At 39.3% G+C, this 22,837-nt stretch overlaps 1 long non-coding RNA gene across 2 annotated transcripts in view; it reads right to left on the bottom strand.

Moving 5' to 3' along the window:
• Positions 1 to 22,837, bottom strand: part of LOC109252706 (uncharacterized) — a 413,372-nt gene that overhangs the window by 199,840 nt on the left and 190,695 nt on the right. The window contains exons 5-7 of one of the 2 annotated variants that reach the window (XR_008423024.1): positions 5,289 to 5,505; positions 2,040 to 2,199; positions 269 to 423 (exon numbers count right to left, since the gene is read on the bottom strand). This is a non-coding gene — a long non-coding RNA (uncharacterized LOC109252706). The other variant, XR_008423025.1, reaches the window with a different exon arrangement.

Below are 22,837 nucleotides of genomic sequence, written 5' to 3' on the forward strand. Positions count from 1 at the left end.
GTCCATTCTTGTTTAAGAATGAGGCACTCAAGGGGTGCCTGGGTGGCTCAGTCGGTTAAGCATGTGACTTTGACTCAGGTCATGATCTCACGGTTCATGGGTTCAAGCCCTGCATCAGGCTCTGTGCTGACAGCTTGGAGCCTGGAGCCTGGAGCCTGCTTTGGATTCTGTGTGTCTCTCTCTGCCCCTCCCCTGCTGGTGCTCTGTCTCTGTATCTCAAAAATAAATAAACGTTTACAAAAATAATAAAAAAAAATGAGGCACTCACATGACACTTAAGTAGGAATGCGGCTTGTTCTGTGAAGGTCTCCAGTGCTGGGTGACCCTGATGAGTAGGACATATCATTGGAGGATGCCTAAATGGCATTGTCTGGTGGTCTCCTCTCTTGAACTGGTTGGTTTTCCAGAAAGGAGATCTCCCACCTGAAAGGGAGAAGGTGAAGCTATGGGGTTTGGAAGTGGTCTGACCTACTGGGGCTGAGGGGGCTTACTGGAGGCAATGAGCCCAGGAACAGGGCTAGAGTTCAGTTTGTAGGTACTGCTCTAGTCCTTATTCAGAAAGATGACTCATGGGGGCGCCTGGGCGGCTCAGTCAGTTAAGCGTCCAACTCGTGATATCGGTTCAGGTCATGATCTCATGGTTTGTGGGTTGGAACCCCAAGTCCGGCTCTGTGCTCACAGTGTGGAGCCTGCTTGGGATTCTGTCTCTCTCCCTCTCGCTCTCTTTCAAAAATAAATAACACTTAAAAAAAAAAAAGATGACTCACAACCTCACTTCTGCCTTTGCCTGGGTCTGTTGTACCCAAACCCAGAGTCTACCCGGACCAATCTGTCCACATGGCCACTTCTAGTCTTCTGCTGGAGTAGAGGAAGCCTGTCACTAGCCCCCTAAGTCTGGGCAGATGACCTTGGAGTCCAAATGCCTCTCCTTAAACCTTCATCTTTCCTCCTGGCTGTGGCCCCATCTGATTCCCACCTTCAGCAGTGAGAGATACCTCTGGTTCCGGGGCATGTCCTGGATTCTCACACAGGGTCAACACATTCCTTCTGGTTTGGCTCTGCCCTCTTCTACAGGCTTCACTACACCCTCCGTTCCATAAACGAGCGACTACACGCCTACATTTCCCAAGTTTCTAAAATACGTTCTTTTCTGATGTTGTCTCATCCCCGTTCCTCTTTTTCCTTGAAAATATGTCCTTCTTTTGTCTTTCTCTTCTGTATCATTTTAGTATTATTTGGAGGAGGGAACAGAGATAAATATTCAGTTCGGCTTCTGCCACGCTGGTAGGTAATCAGTAAAAATGTTCAATGGGAGCCTTCTGAATGGAAGTATTCTTATATTTTAAAACAACAAACTTGAGGAGTTAAAACGCATGCATACCAGGGAACATAATCGATGGTGTTCTGATAGTGCTCATGGTGACTGATGGCAGCTACACCGGGGGTAAGCACAGCGTCATGCACAGATTTCATCATGTTACCATGTTGTACTCCTGAAACTAATATAGCAAGGGTGTCAACTATACTGCAATTTAAAAAAAAAATGTATGAGTACTGCCCTCTGTCTGGATCTCTATCCATTCTTCCATATTCCATTTTTTATGAGTTCTGTAGTTATAATCTGTTTTTTGATGATTTTATCCTTCAATGCAATAAAACATCAATACTATTTTCAGCCTCTGTGAGTCAAATATATTGAAATATGCCCCAACAGCTGGGGCTAATTGTCTTCAAGTGTGTATATTGTTTATGAAGAAATGTGGGCTGGAGTGAGCTTCTGACTTATCCAGCTTACGTTCCCTTAAATACCTTAAAAATGGTTACGAACTAGATCAGAAGTCTGTTACGAATCAAAAGTCTGCCTTTGTCAAACCTGTGTGCTAAAATCTCACCAATACTCTGGGCGAATTTCAGTTTGACACCCAGAGGATTCTTATTTCATCCAAATATTGTTCACACTTCCCAAAGTGAATTTCACATACTTCCCTTCTGAAGTTGCCCCTGAATATATTATTTTGATTCGCGTTGTCAGGAAGTACCTAAACATGTGTCCTCCTTGGTCGGTGGCTTACGTTCTTCATGAAATTCTATCGATCACGGGCTGCTCTGGTATGTGCAGGAAAGTGTGAAGAAGTAGGAGTTCCAGATCTTGCTGTGTTTTTTGTGCTCGAAACTACTTCTGGTCTCAGATCTTCTCATCTGTATAAGAAAGGGGAGGGCTAAGTCAGTGATTCTCTAAATACAGCAAAATCAATGACAAGACAATGTGGGCATGTCTGTCCATACAGTTGTGAGTGTGGTTTTGAGAGGCAGGCACACCTGGCTTGAAATCCCAGCTGTCCTGCTTACTAGTTTTGTGACCTATTATTTCGTTTTTCTGAGGATAACATATCCTTATCTGCAAAATTGAGGCAATAATAAAAATTCTCACTTACATGCTTTTATGTGAGTGTGCAAAAATTAAATGTCATACAGTTTGTAAGGTGTTGAACACTAGCAACGACAATAAAACCAACATTACTGTGGCATCGAAATGGTGCACTGGGCTGTGGATAAAAACCAAATCATCATTTATTCACCTATTCAACATTTATTAAGCACCTCCCTAATCACCAGATGTTGTTCTGAGCACTGATGTTATAAAACGTCCCCACCTATGGAGCTGACTTATGTTTTAGTGAGAAACACAAGAAAAATATGATAGAACAGGATATAATGGAATATCAGTCACATGCAATGAAAAAAGGCCTCGAAGTAAAATAAAGTAGGGTGAAGGAATACAGAGTGATCTGGCATCGTGTGTGTTCTTTTATGCAGGGAATCAGGGAAGGCTTCTCTGAGGAGGCAACTTTTGGGTAGGGACTGGAGTCGAGTAGGCAGATACCTAAGGGAAGAGCTTCCGGGCAGCAGGGCCAGGGTGTGCAAGGATCCTGCGTGTAAGCAAACTTGTTGCGTTAGAAGAACAGGACAAGGAGGTGACATGACTGCAGACAGGGAGGGCAACTATACACATAAAGGTGGAGATGGGGACAGAAGCCTGATGGGTAAGACGTTGAAGAACATGTCAGAGACTTTGGATGTTACTGTAAGTATGATTAGAAACCACACCTGGAGTATCATGATCGAGGAATTAACATGACTTAAGTCTCACGTACACGTGGGTTTGAATCCCGCCTGGGAAAGATGCTGAAACCCCCTGGCTTGTTTCTCCACTTGTTCTTGGAAGGGCTCAAAGAGACAATGCATGTGAAAGCAACAAACACAGGGTTTGGCATAAAGTTACCCGCTCAATATCCTTAAACATTAGAGATTCTTCCTCTTCACCTAGAAGTCTGGGACAAGAATGGATCAGTTTGAGCCAGTGCTTTCTTTCCCACTGGTTAATCCCACCTCTTGATATGATTTCCAGTTTAGCCACTCCTTTCTCCTATAATAATACATTAATTAAGAGGAATTAGCTATACTGTCAATGAATAACATGACTCACTGGTTACTAGTTGGTGATACTTTGAGCAAACAAGGAATATGAGTTGCATTGTGACTGACAGGGTGGTAAGGGGGAGTGTATCTCATGGGACACACTGCATGACCCACACAAGGCAGCATGATCTTGGGACATAGGGCAGGAAAGAGGAAGTTAGATTATAGCAGCCTGGGGGGAGAAGGAGCACAGATGAATCAAATGTTGTCCTCAGACAGCCCTGCCGTCCAGGCTGCAATTCATTTTCTTTCTCCAAGCTTGAGAAGTACATATCACATGAAGCCACACAGAGAGTAACAGACGCGCTCATGCAGGAGGTCGAGATCTTAGAGCCAAGTGCTTCTCAGGTTCAAGGCTTGACACCGGAGGCTTCCCTGGACTAAGCGTTTCATTTTGGAAAGAACATTTTCCATTTGATCTTTGCTTCTTATTGGGTCCTCCTTAATTTCATCTTTTATTAGAATATTTGTATTGGGCCATTGCCTTTCAGTGGCTCAGCTAAGTGGATATTCAGGGCTGTGGATTTCTTTTCTATCTAAAGCAATCAACGGTGCAGATCTAAGAGTAGAAGATTTCCAAAAAAATATATACTTTCCTGACACTGATTCAAAGAAAGCTTGCCCGCCTTGCACATCATCTCGCTTGACTATTATACAACATTTTAAGTGCTGTTGGGGAAAAAAAAAGTTTTCTAACATAATTGTACCTGAAATGCTAGTGAAGCCTGAAGCAAATTTTAATTATAATAATGTTCTCTAGGTCTGCTCCATATAGAAATTCATCTTACATTTTGCATGACGCGATTTAGCACCTTGATAGCAGATGCAGTACGTGTATTGAAGTTGCCATATAGACTGAAACTCACCCTTGGATCTCCAGGTTTCCAAAGCTGAAAATGAAGGGAACATGAGTCCAGACTCATTTCCCACTCTTGTCTTCATCTAACTGGAAGGACGGGGATGTTTCCACACTGGCCTCAGGAGAGACTCACGACTTTTCCCAAAGTATAGCTCCCAACAACCCGACAGTAGTCCAGTAGGTGTAAGAGCTGTGACGTAATAAAAAGTTGGTGTTCTGCACCGTTCCGGTCAAAGTGCTAAGTGACAATGCGTGAGAGTCTAGAAGATGATTCCTTTTGAATCATATGAGTGGATTCCCCCAATCTCTTCTCTTTGCTATCTTCTCATAAAGAATTCAATGTTCGCTACGTATGCCTATAAATTTGTGGGCAGTTGCTAGTTCTTTTTACAATTCCAGCTGCTTCTAGTTCTTCTCAGGTAGGTGGGAAATACATTATAAATAAATGAGAAAATAGTTTTCATTGGGTAACATATGCCTCAATCTTTCTTGCTTCTTACTATTGACTGAATTCTATTTCCGCTCATTCTTTCTTTCTCTGTTCTGATTTAAAGCTAATTGCACTAACTCTCCTCTGGATTCTGTATTTTTCCTACCTTCTCAATGGACTTGCCTCATCCATGACTCTCTCCTCTTCGAATTTTTCAACCTTCATTAGATCCTCCCGCTCCAAGCTCTGATGAAAGATCTTTCCTATTAGAGCTGTGATTTGCTCAGTCCTCCCTCCCCATCAAGCGCACCCTTTCCATCCTTTCCCGTCACTGCTCAGAGACATTACGTCCCCATTATCTCTTGCTCCTCTGCTCACCTCTTTCTTTAAAACTTCCTTTTTAAAAATTACTTTCTAACTTCCATGTCCAGTGACTTCTCCTCATTCCTGACCACACATTACATTTCTTCTGAATTTTAAAGTGTTGCCCACTCACTCCTTCTCAAAAGTCATACCAACCTTCATTCCCTTGCCACAGTCCTTTAAAAATGTAAATATTTGGGGCGTCTGGGTGGCTCAGTTGGTTGAGCGTCAAACTTCGGCTCAGGTCACGATCTCGCAGTCTGTGAGTTTGAGGCCCGCGTCGGGCTCTGTGCTGACGGCTCAGAGCCTGGAGCCTGCTTCTGATTCTGTGTCTCCCTCTCTCTCTGCCCCTGCCCCGCTCATGTCTGTCTCTCTGTCAAAAATAAATAGACATTAAAAAAATTTTTTTTTCAATGTAAGTATTTACTGACAGGTATTTTCTACCAGGTAATAGGTTAGTTATCAGAACTAACTCAAATGTAGGTTCAAACTGAATAGATTTCATGGTCCAGGCGGATAAACAAACATGTGCTCACAAAGAATACACAAGACCTTCCCACACTACCTGTTCTGATAATACTTTAGATGAGATTTCCAGAGACTTTGTCCTCACAACAGCAACAACAACAGCAAACACTTAAATTAATCCCAAACTATCTTGTGTAAAATTTCTCTAAATGCTTTACTTGACTGGCAGGAAAGCAAAGGAAATCTCCATGCCAGAAAGAATAGGAAAGCACGAATCAAGAGAGATAAACGCACTCAGGACATAGTGCTTTCTCTTTGAGAGCTGTCAGATCCTCAGTTGTAATGGCAGACAGATGTAATTTGGAGGGGAAAAAAACATGGCACCCAATCAAAGTAGATGTCTGAGCAGGGAAAGCCGTTCCCCCTCATCTTTTTCCACCACAGCCCATCCTCCAATTCCACATAAAATGTGGACTTCTGCAGGATGACTTCCTCACCATTACCTATTTTTAAAAAAGGAAAATCTGTGAGGCACCTAGGTGGCTCGGTTGGTTAAGCATCAGACTCTTGATTTTGGCTCAGGTCATGATCTCACAGTTCAGGATGTTGGGCTCCACGCTGAGAGTGTAGAGCCTGTTTGGAATTCTCTCTCCCTCCTCTATCTCTGCCTCTCCCTCACTCGTGTGCTCTCTCTCCCTCTCTCAAAATAAATAAAGAAACTCAAAAAAATAAAAAAGGATAATCTGGGATACCTAGATTCAGAAAACCTAAACAAAATAGGTACAATGAAATTGGTACTTGAATATAACACAGTGGGAAAGAAATTGGACACCAGAGAGGTCAGAAATGACTAAAATATTAGCAGAAAAAGCCAGAAGCCAATGAGATAACATCTTAAAGGTATCATGAGGAAATTACTTACAGCCTGGAATTATACATTCAGCTAGATTATCTTGTAAAGGTTATGGGCATTTAGAGAATTTGTAACAAAAAATATCCTCCACAAATGTTCCTTCTAAAGACCACTTTAAGAAGAAGAAAACTTTATGCCAGAATAAATGGTGAAGAAAGAAAACACTAAACATTTGGGTATATATAAACAAACATTGCAAAAAGCAAGGATAACAACTACTTCATAGGGGGTAATAAAAACAAGATTAAATTGAATACTTATAATAATCAGCATATAAATAAGAAGTTGGAGTTAAATTACCCTAACTTTATTATTCTTCAGCAGGATGGTAAATACTTAGTAATTTTAGCATCTGAAAGTTTCTAGACTAACCATTAAAATAGTGGAAATAGACTCTATAACTACAAAACCAGTAGAAGAGACTTTCTCTCCCACTTAGGATGGAGTAGGAACAACCAGACTCACCCTCCTCTCTGAAACAACGCAGAAAACCAGAGAAAAAGAGCAAGGACCAGAAATCAGTTATACTTATATATACCAGAATTGAACAATTACAAGTAGAGATTTTTTTTTGAATATTTGAATGTTTGAAATTTGAATAAATGCTCCCAAATAAGACATTTAGGAATGAATCTGACAAATGATCAAGACTTGTTTGCTGCCAACTAAAAGATGTTCTTGAGAGATATCATGTAAGACCTAATTAAGTTGTGAGATATATTCTCTTAATGGTGTGGAAGACTCAATACCACTAAGATAGCAATTCTCTCCATACTGATTTATAGATTTAATAAAATCCCAATCAAAACTCCAGAAGCTTTATGGAAATTGACCAGGTGACTAAAATTCTATGGAAATGCAAAGGACCTTACATAAATGAAACAACTTTGAAAAAAAAAACATGATTAATACTACCTGGTTATAAGATTTGGTTTTAAATCTAGTATCAGTAAACTATAGTATTTAGGTCCACAGACACAAGTCAATCGATAGATGAGAACAGTGTCCAGAAATAGGCCCATACATAAAAACTTGATTTTTTAAAAAATTGCAGTAGAGAAACACTAGAGACCATTAATTTTTTGAAAAAAAGTAGAAAGATAATTCAGTGGAGAAAGGACAGTCATTTCAACATATAACACTGGATAAGTGGATATCTTTTTGAAAAAGAAAGAAAGAGAGGAAGGGAGAGAAAAAGAGAGAGAGAAAGAAGAAGAAAGAGAACAAAAGAAAGAGAGAAATAAAAGAAATAAAGACGAAGGAAAAAGGGAGGAAGAAAAAAGGGAGGGAGGAAGAGAGGCAGAAGAAATTATTTCCGTTTAATCCTGGCACCATATTCAAAATTTAATTGGTATGGATCATAGACCTAAGTGTAAAATGTGAAACTATAATACATCTTAAGAAAACACAGGAGAAAAATCTTTGTAATCTTCACTTAGGCAAACATTTCACCGTTATGACACTAAAAGTACAATCTATAAAGGAAAAAAATATGAGTTCGATATCCTTCAAAATGTCTTCCTCAAAATTTCTTATGAAAAGATGCTGTTAAGAGAGTGAGAGTTTGGGGGCACCTGGGTGGCTCAGTCAAATTAAGCATCTGACTCTTGATTTTTGGCTCAGGTCGTGATCTCACGGTTTGTGAGGCTGAGCCACGTGTTCGGCTCCACACTGACAGTGCAAAGCTGCCTTGGGGTTCTCTCTCTCCCTCTTTCTGCCCCTGCCCTGCATACCCTCTCTCAAAATAAATAAACTTAACAAAGAGAAAGAGAGAGAGAGAGAGAGAGAGAGAGAGAGAGAGAGAGAGAGAGAGTTTGTGGAAATAAACCACACGGAGAGAAAGTATTTATAAATCATATATCTGATAAAGAACTCATGCCCAAAATATGTAAAGGATGCTTACAACTCATAGTTTAAAACAACAATCCATTAAAAGAGTGGGGAGAAGATTTGAACAGACACTCTAACAAAGAAGATACACAGATGAAAACATGAGCGTGTGAAAAAAGTGTCCAAATCATTAGTCACTAGGTAAAAGCAAATCAAACCTGGAAGGAGATACCATTACATAGCTATCAGAAAGGCTAAAAATAAAAAGACTGACAGGAACAAGTGCTGACAAGGATACAGTAACTGGAACTCTCCTATGCTGCTGATATGGACAGGAGAGGTACAACCACTTAGAAAAGATTTTGTCAGTTTATTTAGACTTTAAATACACACCTTCCATATGCTCTAGCCATTGTACCTCTAGATACTTCTGTGAAAGAAATGGAAACACATACTTGTAAAAAGACTTACACATGAACGTTCATGGCACCTTTATTCGTATAGCCCCAAATTGACAATAACCCAAAAGTTGATCAATACATGAATAAACTTTATCGATACACAAATCAATGGAAACACTAGAGTATATCCATTCAGTGGGATACTACTCAGTAAAACAAACAAATCTACAGAGACATACACCAACATGGATAAATATTACAGACCTGTGGTAAGTAAAAGAAAACAGGCAAATATAGGACATATTTTATTATTGGTTCATTTATAAGAAAGTTAGATTGAGTTTGGTTAAAAGCTATATGTAAGTTCATAGAGAATTAACATCTGAAAAATATTGAGTCTTCTAATCCACAAAAATATTAGTTCCCTTTATTTTTCTAGATATTCATAATTTATCTTAACTGTAATTTTTAGAGAATTATTGTGCAACTTTTGTTATATTAATTTCTAGGCACTTAATGTTCTTGATATAATTTTTAATGTAATTCTTTTTTAAAATTTATTCTCTATGGTTTAGTACAGCTAAGTAATATATATATTTTTTATTTTTACAGCAGGCCTAACAACATTTTGACTTCACACATTATTTCTAATAATTTATACATTGGCAATTAACGATAATTTATTGTTTTGTCATTTCTACATATGCCATCATTACATATGGATTACATGCTCGCTAATAATTTTTATCATAAAATATGATAAATTTTAGTAAATGCTTTTTCCACACTCTGAGTATTACTTTAAGATTTCTGCATCTATTTCCATAAAAGAGATGGGCCAGAAAATTTCCTTTCTAATAATATTCTGTTCAGCATTTGATATAAAGGTTATGCTGATGGGAGTGATGCCATCAAGGTAGCAACATAATTCATTGCTGACTTCAGTCCCTCTCACAAGACGACCAACTCATAACTATGTAGACAAGACACCATTGTCAAAATCCCAGAACACGGGAACGGAACAGAATCACCCACCTGGACCACAGAGACCGAGAAAGGCTGCATTAGCAGGGGAAAAGGAACAGCTGTATTCTGACTACATCAATCCTCCTCCATGGTGGCACAGCACCACACCAAGAGGGCTCCCCTGGGCCTATGGATTCTCCAGTGGGAAAAAGCCCACGGTAGACATCCAGCTCCCTAAAAGTTGTGGGATAATTCCTGCGAGGCCCACTTGGGTCTCACCTCACAGATATCGTGGGCTCCTCTTAGCACTTGGATCTTGGCAAACTGAGGTCCTCCTCACAGAGGTGCTTGAGTAAAGATCCCAGCCAGTGGCTCTGGCCATCTGCAGAAAAAAGCTGGTGTCCTGTCTGGTCAGGGAGCTTAGTGCACATTTCTGCCCGACTTGGATCCCCAGTCAACAAGCCCTACAGGCTTTGGAGACTGTCCTACCATTCCACCTAGGCCCGAAAGAAAATACGTAGCCCTGCCTACTGATAAACACAACCCCAGCCCTACCTAACCAGGAAGCCTAACAAGAGCACCTACGAAGCTGAATAGCTCATTCTAAACACCTACTTACAATACACCTAAGCAGGAAACCCTGCCAGTGGCTCTGTCCATCTGCAGAGCCAAGTCAATGGCCCTATCTGGCCAGGGAGCTTGGTAGACATGTATGCCTGACTCTGGCCACCACCCATCAAGCCATAATAGCCATAAAGCCTGGTCTATGGCCCAGCTTGGTCAAGGAAGTAAATTTGCAGTACCACCCAACTACTGAGTATAGCATCCAATCCCATCCTACTAGGAAGCTTGACCAAGGAGAATCTGGGCAACCATGGGGCCCATCCTACTGTCAAACTTGGGCAAGGAACCCAGCCAGCAGTCCTAACCAACTGCTCCCACCCACCAGCAGATCTCAGGCCTAATAACTCAGGCAGTGGCCTCGCCCAAATAGAGACCCCAAAAGCGAGTTCCACATGTCCAAGGACACTAGCTGACCCACCCAGAACCCCAAGTTCAGTGGACTGAAAGCAAACCTGTAATGTCTGGAAGAAGAGATTATGTAATCAAATGCTCAAATATCAGTGCAAGGAAACATGGATCATGAAGAATTAAATGAACGTAACAACACCAAAGGAAATTAATAAATCTCCAATAACTGACCCTAAATAAATGGAGATCTATAAACTATCTGACACAAAATTCAGAATAATTCTCTTTAAGAAGTTTAATGAACTACAAGAACATGCAGACAGACAAGTAAACAAAAGTAGGAAAACAATGCATGAACAAAATGAAAAGTTCAACAAAGAAATAGAAAACATTGACAAAACAACAACAGTGACAAAACAAATCTGAGAGCTGAAGAATACAGGGGTTGAATTGAAGAATTCAATAGAGAGCTTCAAAAAACATACTCAACCAATCAGATAAGAAACAAGGAACCAAGAATCTACAAAACAGAAAACAATTACAAAATGGTAATAGGACCAATAATTGCTTTAAATGTAAATGGATTAAATTTACCAATCAAAAGACATAGAATGGTAGAATGGATAAATACAAAACAACAACAAAAGTTCCAATGATATGGTGCCTACAAGAGACTTACTTTAGCTTCTAAGACACACATGAGACTGAAGGGATAGAAAAATATTTTTCGGGGTGCCTGGGTGGCTCAGTTGGTTGAGTGTCTGACTTCAGCTCAGGTCATGATCTCACAGTCTGTGAGTTTGAGCCCAGTGTCAGGCTCTGTGCTGACAGCTCAGAGCCTGGAGCCTGCTTCAGATTCTGTGTCTCCCTCTCTCTCTCTGCCCCTCCCCTGCTCATGCTCTGTCTCTCTCTGTCTCAAAAATGAAAAATATTTTTCAAGCAGATGTTAACAACAACAACAACAAAAGGTAGAGGTGGCTATACTTATCTCAGTCAAAACAAACTTTAAGCTTAAAATAACAGGAGGTTGTGCTGGGATCATATACCAAGTTGGGAGTGGTCTCTTATTTTTTTAATTCCCTGGAAGATAATGTGTAAGGTTGTTGTTATTTCACAATTAAAATGTCTGGAAATTTTTACTGGTAACATTATCTGATACTGGAGGTGGTTTTTTTGCATATGTATGTGTGTATATGTATACATGTCAGAAGGCAACAGAGGAAGAAGGTTTTAATTATAGATTCTATTCCATCAAAAGATACAGGGTTATTTGCACTTTCTCTTTCTTCTTGCTATAGAGCTGACAAAATTCTTCTAGCAATGTGTTCCTTTCATCTAAATGCTTATTTTTTATATATATGAGGTGTCTATAATATTCTTGTATTATATTTTAAATATCTGTGGAATCTTTAGTGTTGCCCTCCTTTTCATTCCTAATAGTGGTAATTTGTTTTTTCTTTCATATGTACATAAACACTTTCTTGAACTTTCTCTGTTTGGTTAGTCTTTCTATAGGTCTATCAGTTGTCTTGTCCTTTGAAAAAAAATATGTTTCTATTTCATATATTTCTACTATTATATATTTTTTCTTTATTTAATTTATTATTGTTTTTCTAATTTCTTGAGATAGTTAGTATGGTCATCAATTTCCAGCCTTATAAATTTTCTAATATATGAATGCAAGACTGCAATTTTCTTCTTAAACTCAGCTTTAACAGCATCCCAATAATTTTATGTCTTAGTTTCATTATCACATAAAATATTTTTTTATTTCATTTTGATTTCTTATTTGACCAACATATTATAGCTTAATTTACTAGAAGTTCAGTACTTTTTAGTTATCTTTTCTTACTGACTTTTAGCTTAATTAGAGTCTTGGATCCTCAAGACTATAATTTTGGTCTCTGTTCCTGCTGGATTGCCAAAATCTCTACTGGTTATTTTGTCTCCTAGTAGAGGCTCTCTGTCTGAGACTTCAGATCCTAAGTCTCTTGTCCTATATCCAGAATTGGCAAACATCCTGAAGGTAAAAGCAGATTCTCTTTCTCTGCGATTGTTGTTTTCCTACAAGTCTTGGTTGCCACAGCAGTTCTCCAGTTCCTTTAAATAGACCAATTCTTAGAAATTTTTCTCAGCTTTACAGGTATTCTCAGTGAGAACCCCAGTCTGGATGAAATCATAGCCCAAAGTAAACACCTTCATGTTTAATTTTTTGTTTGCCAATCGGTGTTCTTAAAGATCATCACCAAAATTATTTGTTTTGCCACCTCAAAATATAGTACCTACGCTGTTTCAATTACTCCTTTGTTGTTAATAGTGGTCTACTTTATACTATTATCCAATGATAGTGTATGTTCTTGAAGGCAGAGACTGGTATCTGATTAGATTTTCCTGTAGAAATCCTAGTTGGTATATTTAAGGAAGAAGTTTTAAAGGAAGTGGAAGGAGGAGTGCCTGGGTGACTCAGTTGGTTAAGCATCCTACTCTTGATTTTGGCTCAGGTCATGAACTCAGAGTTCATGAGTTTGAGCTCTTCATGGAGCACTCTGCACTCACAGTGTAGAACCTGCTTGGGATTCTGTCTCTCTTTCCCTCTCTGCCCCTCCCCTGTTCACGCGTGCATACAATGTTCGCTCTCTCTCAAAATAAATAAACTTTAAAAAAAATTTTAATGTTTATTTTTGAGAGAAAGAAAGAAACAGAGTGGAGTGGGGGAGGGGCAGAGAGACGGACACAATTCAAAGCAAAGCTCCGGGCTCTGAGCTGTCAGCACAGAGCCTTACATGGGGCTCGAACTCACAAACGGGGAGATCATGACCTGAGCCAAAATCAGACTCTCAGCGAGCCACCCAGGCACCCCAACAAAATAAATAAACTTTAAAATAATAATGAAAGAAGTGAATGGAAGCACTGGAAGAGGAGTAGTAGAAAAAGAACCCAAATTAAAATAGGAAAATATGATCTATTTTTCAGAAAAAGACTAAAAAAAATCCTATGCAGGAAACAATAAACTCTCACTTCCCAAGCCTTACAGCCCTTCAAAATTTTATATCATGTTTGCCTCATCACATTTTGTCTGATTAATTAAAATGAGATGGAAAATTCCTGATTACTTTCTCTCTGAATTTCATTTGTCAGTAACACGTCTTTCTTCCACCACCACATGAAACAGAAAAATACTGAATTGCATTTCTTACCAAAAAGCAGTTTTTACTGGAATACTGGGAAGCAGGGGTTGATATATTTTTATCAGCACTTCCCCAACTAGTTCCATCATGTTACTTTGTGTACTGTTCCCATTGACAGCGATGCTATGAAAAGCCATGGTGCATGCTGGGTAATGCAGACTTCAAGCATTCGCACTCCATTAATTAATTCATCACCTAAAAGCTAAGTATTGATTTTTTAATGGTTTTACAAATCTATTTAAGTTTCAGTGATGTGATTAAGAGGATATGTGTTTACTGTAAATTATCTAACAAGTACAATGGTATTACTCTCAGAAATAGTAAACAATTTAGCTTGGGAGAAAGAGAGAAAAAAGATGGGTTAAAATATTTTTGCAAATACTATTTAATAGCTATTACAAGCCATTAAAATATGGCTTAAAAACCCTATCATTTCAAACCATGGGTACTATGGTTCTTGATTTTCAGTAAGAATGAGATCATACACCCATGATTTTTTTCCCCAATCCTACTACAAATTATAGTGAGATAAACATTCTTTGATTAGTAGCGTTGGTCCAAAATTTTCACTTTAATTCTTATTGTGGAATATTATGGAAGATGTGGAATTAGTTTACATTTTTCTATTTTCATTCCCAGAAATTGTTTGGGCTCACAAATCATTTAGAAATATTCCTGCAGGTATGTATTTATAATATTTCCCTTATTTTTTATAATAATGGAAGACAAAATCATGTAATGTATTCTTTAATTCTTAAAATGAGGTTGACTTCATAAATTTACTAAAACTTGAAATTGTGTCATTTATGGGATAAATTGATTTTTAATTGCAACAGAGATAAATAGAGTACTTTGGAAATCATAGGCATTGCATTCAGAAGAAATAATTTCATATGTATACTTAGAAAAGATAAGAGTCATTTATATATCTGCACAAAGTTAAATATGTCCTTTGATGATATTCAACATGAACTGTCACAGGCTACGACAGCGACATGTATGCTGTGGCTTATCTTGAAGGAATTTTAATGCAAAGCCTATAAAGATTCTGATGATATTTTACCAAAAACCCTACCATTTTTTCTTGTAGTACAGTGCAATACAATCTGAAAATCCACTCTCCCTGAAACATTTCAGACCATGCTAACATACATGGCTGAGGAATGCAGAGAATGTTTCTTTCTAAAATTAAAATGGAAAAAAAAGCACTGGTCATTTGATAATTAGGTGGATACTTATCATCTTTTACTACATACTCTGGAGGAAAAGGCTGCATTATTTTTACTGGGAACAGTTGCTGTGATTACTCAGTTTTTAGGTGACATCCAACTGGTAATGGGAGATAGGAGGCTATTTGAAGCTATTCATCATGCAGAGATAAAAAGCCTGCAGAATAATCCGGCTAGGTCTTTTGATAGCATTAATTAGCAGCAGAGTGAAGGTTGGTGTATATCTGTGACTTTCTTGTTTTTTTACTCTCAGTGTCAAAAAAAAGGGGGGGGGGACCCATCAGAATGCTTCATATTTTATGAATAAGAAGAAGAGATGTTTTTACAATTAAAAGCAAATATGCCCATGTGCATACGTTGTTAACTTAGGGAAGGATGTACCCCTTTTTGAGGTTTGGTTCCTCCCTTGGGCTCCCCAAATAATCACCATTTGGCATCTCTTACAAAGTGTTGGTAATTAGGATTTTAAATAGGCTTTTGTAGATTATGAAGAAATGCTCTCATTTGTGGTTAACTTCAAATAAGTTCCTGGACCCTCAAAATGAAATTAAACAGTTACTTATTTACATATTTCTGCACACATCCCATCCTTCTGCATCGGTGTTCTACACATAAACATAAACCCACAATTCTACTTAATTATGCCACCAACAGAGGGTCATCAGAGACCTCTACTACTTACGTTCCCATTTCGGGAAAATGTACTCCATACGTTTCTCCACAGTAAATGGACTCAGAAAGCTATATACAGTGTGGTCCCATGAAGAAAATACCAGAAAATACAGATCTTTGGGAGGGGAAAGACCCTAAATTGTGATTTCCCATATCAGAATGAGAGAATGTTCACCACAGTTGTGGAATAGAACAGATTACAGGGGCAGGCCACGTGGGAATGGTCAGCGTGGTGGCGTCCATCAAAGGCAAAGGAAAGGACGAAGTGAAAACATTTGGGTTCAGAGATGGGATTGCAGAGTGGAGAGATCAGGTCCTTGGGTATGTCTGATTACAAAACAGAAATGTACGGTTTACCAGCTGAGATACAAACGTTTGTATCCGTATCCATATCTATATTTATATATCTACTCCATATCTGTATCTAACCTCTATCTACAATCGATACCGAATCTACATCTATGTCCATAGCCACACATGGATATAAATATACACAGAGGTAGACACACACGTCTGTATCTTTCCCCTCATCTCCGCTAAAATAGGCATAAGCCAATGCAATGACTTTATAAATGTTTTAATTTATTCTCTCAGGAACTAAATGGGAAATAACCTTTTCAATACCACAAATAATACTCATAATAATAATTTAATTTTTCATGTTTATTTGCTTATTTTGAGAGAGACAGAGCATGTGCACACGAGGAGGGGAAGGGCAGAAAGAGAGACAAGGAGAGAGAGAATCCCAAGCAGGCTCCGCGCTGTCAGCACGGAGCCTGGCATGAGGCTCAAACTCACGAACCACGAGATCAAGACCTGAGCCAAACTCAAGAGTCGGATGCCCAACCGAGTAACCATCCAGGCACCCCAATAATAATAATTTAAAAACTGTATCATGAGTCCATGAGTGGAGAGTTATTCAAAATGAATATCTCGGATACTTTTGTTATTGTTCATGAAGCTGATCTGATAGACCTCAGGCTACTGCCTACGGAAAATAAATACAAGAATAAAAATCATTATTAGCCTTAAAGTATAAGCACCCAGAGAAAATATTTTCTGGGCCTCTTAGAATAACTTGATATTTAATCATTTAACAAGTATTTATTGAGCACTTACTATAGGTCAGGCACTATTCTAAGCACCGGGGATAAGGCAGTGAATGATTCAGACAAAAACCTCTGCCTTCATGGAGCCTCCAATATAGTAAGGAAACAAGACAATAGTTAAATAATAAAAGAGGGAATAGGAAGAATGTCTGGAGAGGTGGATAACATACAACAGGGTAGCCAGGAAGACCTCATGAAAATTATACTGAGCACGTGAAGCCAAAGACAAAGCTTTCTTCATGCGGGAGGGCATTTCCATTATTCACACAGCAGCCTTGGTTTCGTCCTGCTGCTGAGGGAGCCTGTATTCATTCACCTTGAAATCTGTATGATGGAAACAAACACGCAAATCCAAAATGGCTCTTTCCAAATGGTTAGTCCTTCACTAACTTTATGGCCTTGGGCTAGTTATGGAAGGTGTCCGACCCTCAGTTGTCTCATCTTTGCAATGGGATTAATAACACTTCAGGAGAATCGGGAGTATTTGTGCCAAGAACTTGGAGGGCACTAAATAAGTAGTCACTTGGCTGTATAATTATCTATAGTATACAAAAGGTAAAATTTGCCACTGAGTATCCTGTATTTTTGATAAGATCTACATCCTCCGGTTGGTAAACTACCACTGTCATAAGCTTGAGGAAACACAAATACTATCGTTGATACACAATCTGTAGACCGGAAGTCCCCTTCTCCAAACTGATAACTTTTCATCATCCCCCTTGAAAGTCGATGTTGCCAGTGAACAATTTACTGAAAACGGAGACGCATGCCATAACTTGTAGAGTTCTGGATTAGTGCCAGGGTTGCAGCTGGATGTCAGGCCACATCTGAGATTCCGGAGAACACAGGGTAGTCAGGCAGAAAGAGCCATTCAAGCAAGGATGACCCCAGTCCTTTCCATAGAGGAGCCCGAAATCTGGATGGGGAAATATCCAGACACAAAAAAGTAAAATGGATTCAACGCCATGCGGCTTGTTTTTATGGTTGTTGCAAGACCCGCATCCACTCTTGTGCCCTCTCAACCTGCTTTCTGCGGAGTCCATATTCTCTTCTCTGTGCTCTCCTGTGTCCTAGAAGACCAGTCAACACCCAGGTCCTTTGGCCTCTGCCGGCCAGCTGGGTCTGGCCAATTGGAAGAACGGATGGAGAGACGGGAGGGCAGGAAGAGAGAGGCATTTAATCTGCACACTCTTCCCATGTCTTGCTGATATTCTCTGGCAGTGGATGCATTCCTATATGGCCAAGATTCCTGTCAGGAGCTCCTGCTTTCACCAGGCTCTGAGAATCCAGTTCCTTCTCCTTCAGGCCTGAGAGGTGATAACAGCATTATTGCTGGTCCCTACATGCCTCTGCATGAAATCTCCTGTCACCCTGATCACACCTCTGGAGGCGGTTCATTTAGTAAATTAATTTTCAATGAGATCCTTGTGAGTGTGCTATCTCACTCCTGCACTGACCCTCGACTGGTATATCACCTTTGGTCAGAATTGGTTCTAGATCAGAATAAGAGCTAACAAGCATTCCTAATCATTGGAACACATGTGTATACTCCTGGGGTACAGTTTTATCTGTCATGAGAGCCACTGGCCGTGAAGTTTTCACAAAGAATTTGGTCAACGACAACTAGAAAGGGGATGATAGACTCTTGCCCTTGGACCATTTGTATTGGCCTCTGGGTATCACCCCCTGGCTTGAGCGAGTTCCCAGCCAAAGGAAACTGAGAAGGAGGAACCTGGTCCCAAACTAAAAATGCACCTCAAGAGGACAGGTCATGTGATGTAAAGATACCAGCTTAGCTATCTGTTGACTAGATTCTTTCCGCCTGGAGAGTTTTCTGTTGTTGGTGGTGGTTGGTTGGTTTTTTTTTTGTTTTTTGTTTTTGTTTTTGTTTTTAACTTACCTGGGGTTCTGGGAACCAGGAAAGAATAGGAAGTAAAGAGAGCCATCCTTAGAGACCAAAAATTCTGTTAGACAGCTGCCAGGGCTGGGTCTGAAGACTTTCTTCAGCAGAGGTTTCTACGGTCTGCGATGGGAGCCGTCAGGGGCAGCCTGTCTAAACACTCCTTAACTAGAGCTTAACAAAAATAAACCTTAATTGTAGACATTTAAATAGGACCATCATAACCTTATTTATTTTCATAATATTCATTCATTTGTTTTGAGAGAGAGAGAGAGAGAGAGAATCCCCAAGCAGGCTTTGCACTCTATCTCACGACCACGAGGTCATGACCTGAGCCAGTTATCAACAGTTGGAGGCTTAACCGACCAAGCCACCCAGGTGCCCCAAGTCCATCATAATTTTGAACACTAGAACAGAACATCTTATTTTTAAATCAGTAATTGTTAGTGTTTGCTCTAGATTCGACTTGGTAATGGTTGGCTTGAACCACATTAGTTTCTCTTGCTTCTCTGTTTTTCCCAAATTAGAAAATGAGGGTGAACTCAGCAATTGAAAGCCTTGAGAAAGGCATGGTCTGCTTCATGTGTCTTTCAGATAATTCTGGCTATTGGGGTTGAACCCAGGAGTCCCCGTTCTTGTCCACGGAAGACGACTCAGCTACTGAAAGGTGACTACGTTACATTCAGAATCCAGCGGTCACGGAGATTTAGCTCGGGTGGCAATGGTAACTGCTTTTTAATCAACTCTCCATACACTCAGTGCTGGGGCACATCTATGTTCTGTTGAGGAAACTTGATGATATTTCTAAGTATGTCCAGTAACACATGATTGACTGGTTCTTCCAATCGAATTTGTGCAGTAAAAAGTAAATCTCTTGACAATGAAATAAGTTAGAAGACAATCAGTTCTGTTTAGAAATCCTAACAGTCTTGTGCTTAACACCATGGTTGTTTGGTTCTGAAGCATTAGATTATGTTACTCAGAATCTTGGTATCCCTTTGGTATTATTAGTCACCTGATGAAATAATTTTAGAAAATCTTCTCTCTGCTGCTATCGGATACTCATGTGAGTACCCTTCCCACACAGTCGGCATATTGTCATATGGATGTGTACATCATGCTGAAAAGGCATACCTTCAGAAGCAAAATTTGATTGTATGTTCAATTTTAATTATTTTCTCCATCACCGAATCCAGATTCGGAGACCTGGTATTGACTTCCAGCTGTTTTCTCTAATTAATGTGGTAAGTGGATTGCCGTCTTTGGGCAGCCTCTCTTGCTCACGTGCAATGCCTTTCCTTGTTGATCAGATAGCTGTGACTACGTCACTTATGAAGCAAATGCTATTTCCAGATTATATTGTGTTTCTTAAAACAACCACTACTTAGGGGCGCCTGGGTGGCTCAGTCGGTTAAGCTTCCGATTTCGGCTCAGGTCACGATCTCGCGGTCCGTGAGTTCGAGCCCTGCGTCGGGCTCTGGGCTGATGGCTCGGAGCCTGGAGCCTGCTTCCGATTCTGTGTCTCCCTCTCTCTCTGCCCCTCCCCCGTTCATGCTCTGTCTCTCTCGGTCTCAAAAATAAATAAAACCTTAAAAAAAATTTTTTAAAAAAATAACCACTACTTAAACGAAAAGCCAATTGTTTTCTCAAGCTGCGATATAAAAATATCTGTTAGCACGTAAGAGAGTAATTGAACGTCCATATTGTATGCCACTGATATAATATCCAATAGTCATATTAAAGAATACCACCAACTGATCATCCTACTTTCTCTCTAAAGTAGTTTTCAGGAAGCATGCAGATTTTACAACTTCTTAGCAATATTCTCACTTGATTCTAGCTCTGTACCTTTCCATGAAGCCATTTCACACTGAAAGCATTATTTTGCACTGTTCTGGAAACGTTACATGGAATACAAGAAGGTTCAATATACTTGGAAAATAACAAGAAGTCTTTGCTGAATTTACATTTCTCACTGACGCAGGTTCGTAATTGACAACACTCTGAGGGAAAATAGATTGAGTCTCTAATAAAGCCTTATTTTCAATATTTGTTATTGATTCCACTTATGTTTAGCGGATAACTTTTGAGACAGTTTATTTTTATGACATTGTGGTACAATCCAATACAATAGAAAAATAAAACAAATTCAACAAATAAAAAATACAGCACTGAATCTTTAACAATTAGTTAAGACAAACTCTACCCTAACGGTACATTAGTGAAGATAAACTGACCTGATCAGACCTGACAACTTCTGTTAAACCTTTAAAAATGTAACACCAGAGGATATGTGTAAAAAATCATGATTAATATACATTTCGTATTTGTGAAAAGTATACAAAATATTCTAACATGTTTTCCACTAAAACCACCAAACTGCCAACAGACTACTTCCTATTCAAATGTGTGTGTTTACTATTCAGCAGTGTGTTTCCAACAGCTTTTAGAGAGACTTCTAGAAAGATGGCATCTGTTTTATTCATCAATATGTCCTTGGTGCTTAGCACAATGTCTGACACATAGTAAGTGCTTAATAAATAACATTTCCATGATAACTAAATAAATGTGAAGTGGCACGAATCTGAGAATACAGTGTGATTGATGGTGTCTAAAATGAGGGCTTCCCACAACTTGATTCTCATGTGAGTGATTGGCTTGGACCGAGTGGGCTTGATGGATTCCGTAGGGTTTGTTATTGGGTTGCCGGCCCTGGGGTTCCCCGGATATGCATATGATTACCTGTGGCTTTTGAAAGACCTGTTAAAGAGGAGCTCCCTGAGAAATTTTACTCAGCGCTATTGGTGAAATATTATCAATGTCATTGAATACCGTGAAGTTAAATCTTTAGAATCGTAAAGGACAGCGACAGTTTCGAGGGCTGGGTGGAAAATTACACACACGTACCATACGGTAAAACACATACTAGAGAGTAAAAGTTTTTCTGCCACTCCTCACCACACACACACCCAATATTCAGTGATGGAAGAGGGACAGTAGCCACATAAAGCTCCTATTTGAAAAGGGAACAATGGAAGACATTCAACAGTTTCTGGTGTGCAGGGTTCCTATGGTGCAGACATTATAAAGTTTCCTGAACCGGCAGTCGGGAAGTTCCCTAATTAGACTCCATTTTCCATTTATCTCTGTAGCTCCGGGTTCTGACCTCAGAAGGGGGAGGGTTTTTCTTCATTATGCTCCATGGCTACATCCGAAGTGGGCATTAGGAAATATGTCCTCCTGAAGGTGGTGCAGTTCTGGGATCACGTTCCTGCGTATGCAACAGTGGCAACTCAAGTCTACTTTAATTTTGAACAAAGCCATTTTTAGTTTCAGCTTTTGGTGCTTTTAGGCGATACATTTCCTGCAAAAACTTAATAGGCTTCTGATGTTTGCTTCTAGTTAGTTCCGTGCACCAATATCTACATATAGTGTTCCCCTAGATTTAATTCTCAAATCTGCCCTACTTTATTACATCTTTTAACCCCACAACACTTCTCTCTGTACTTAGTGGTAGCCACTTTGAAACTACATACTCATGAAACCATGACCTCAATTTGACATTGGCCACAGGACTGGGATTCAAAAAGCTCTTGTCTCTCCAGGGTATTTCCCCCTCTTATTTCCTGCATCTGGGAACAGTAGGATGTTAAATTCTTTAAAGTCTCGAAGTTCTAGGCTTTCTCTAGTCTCTTTTATTTCTGCTTACAAAACGGCCATTTTTCTTGTGATCTTTTCTTTTTCTTATGCCATCTTGCCAAATACATTTAATAGTAGCCAATAATCACTAAGAGTTGAATCTTTCCAAATATACCTCCTTCTAAATGCCTATAAAGAGTGGAGTGCCTAGTTTCAATGTGCTCATAATCTAATTGGAGAAATAGTATATATATATATATATATATATATATATATATATATGTGTGTGTGTGTGTGTGTCTGTGTGTGTGTGTGTGTGTGTGTGTGTATAAAGGCAAGTATAATTTAAAATGGTAATTTCAATTTGTACTGCATGCCTAGTGATTGATTCAGAAATTAAGTTTTATTCCACTTCAAA

This window comes from Panthera pardus, unplaced genomic scaffold, assembly GCF_024362965.1.
Source record: "Panthera pardus isolate Hobbes unplaced genomic scaffold, ASM2436296v1 HiC_scaffold_17, whole genome shotgun sequence".
Lineage (NCBI taxonomy): Eukaryota > Metazoa > Chordata > Mammalia > Carnivora > Felidae > Panthera > Panthera pardus.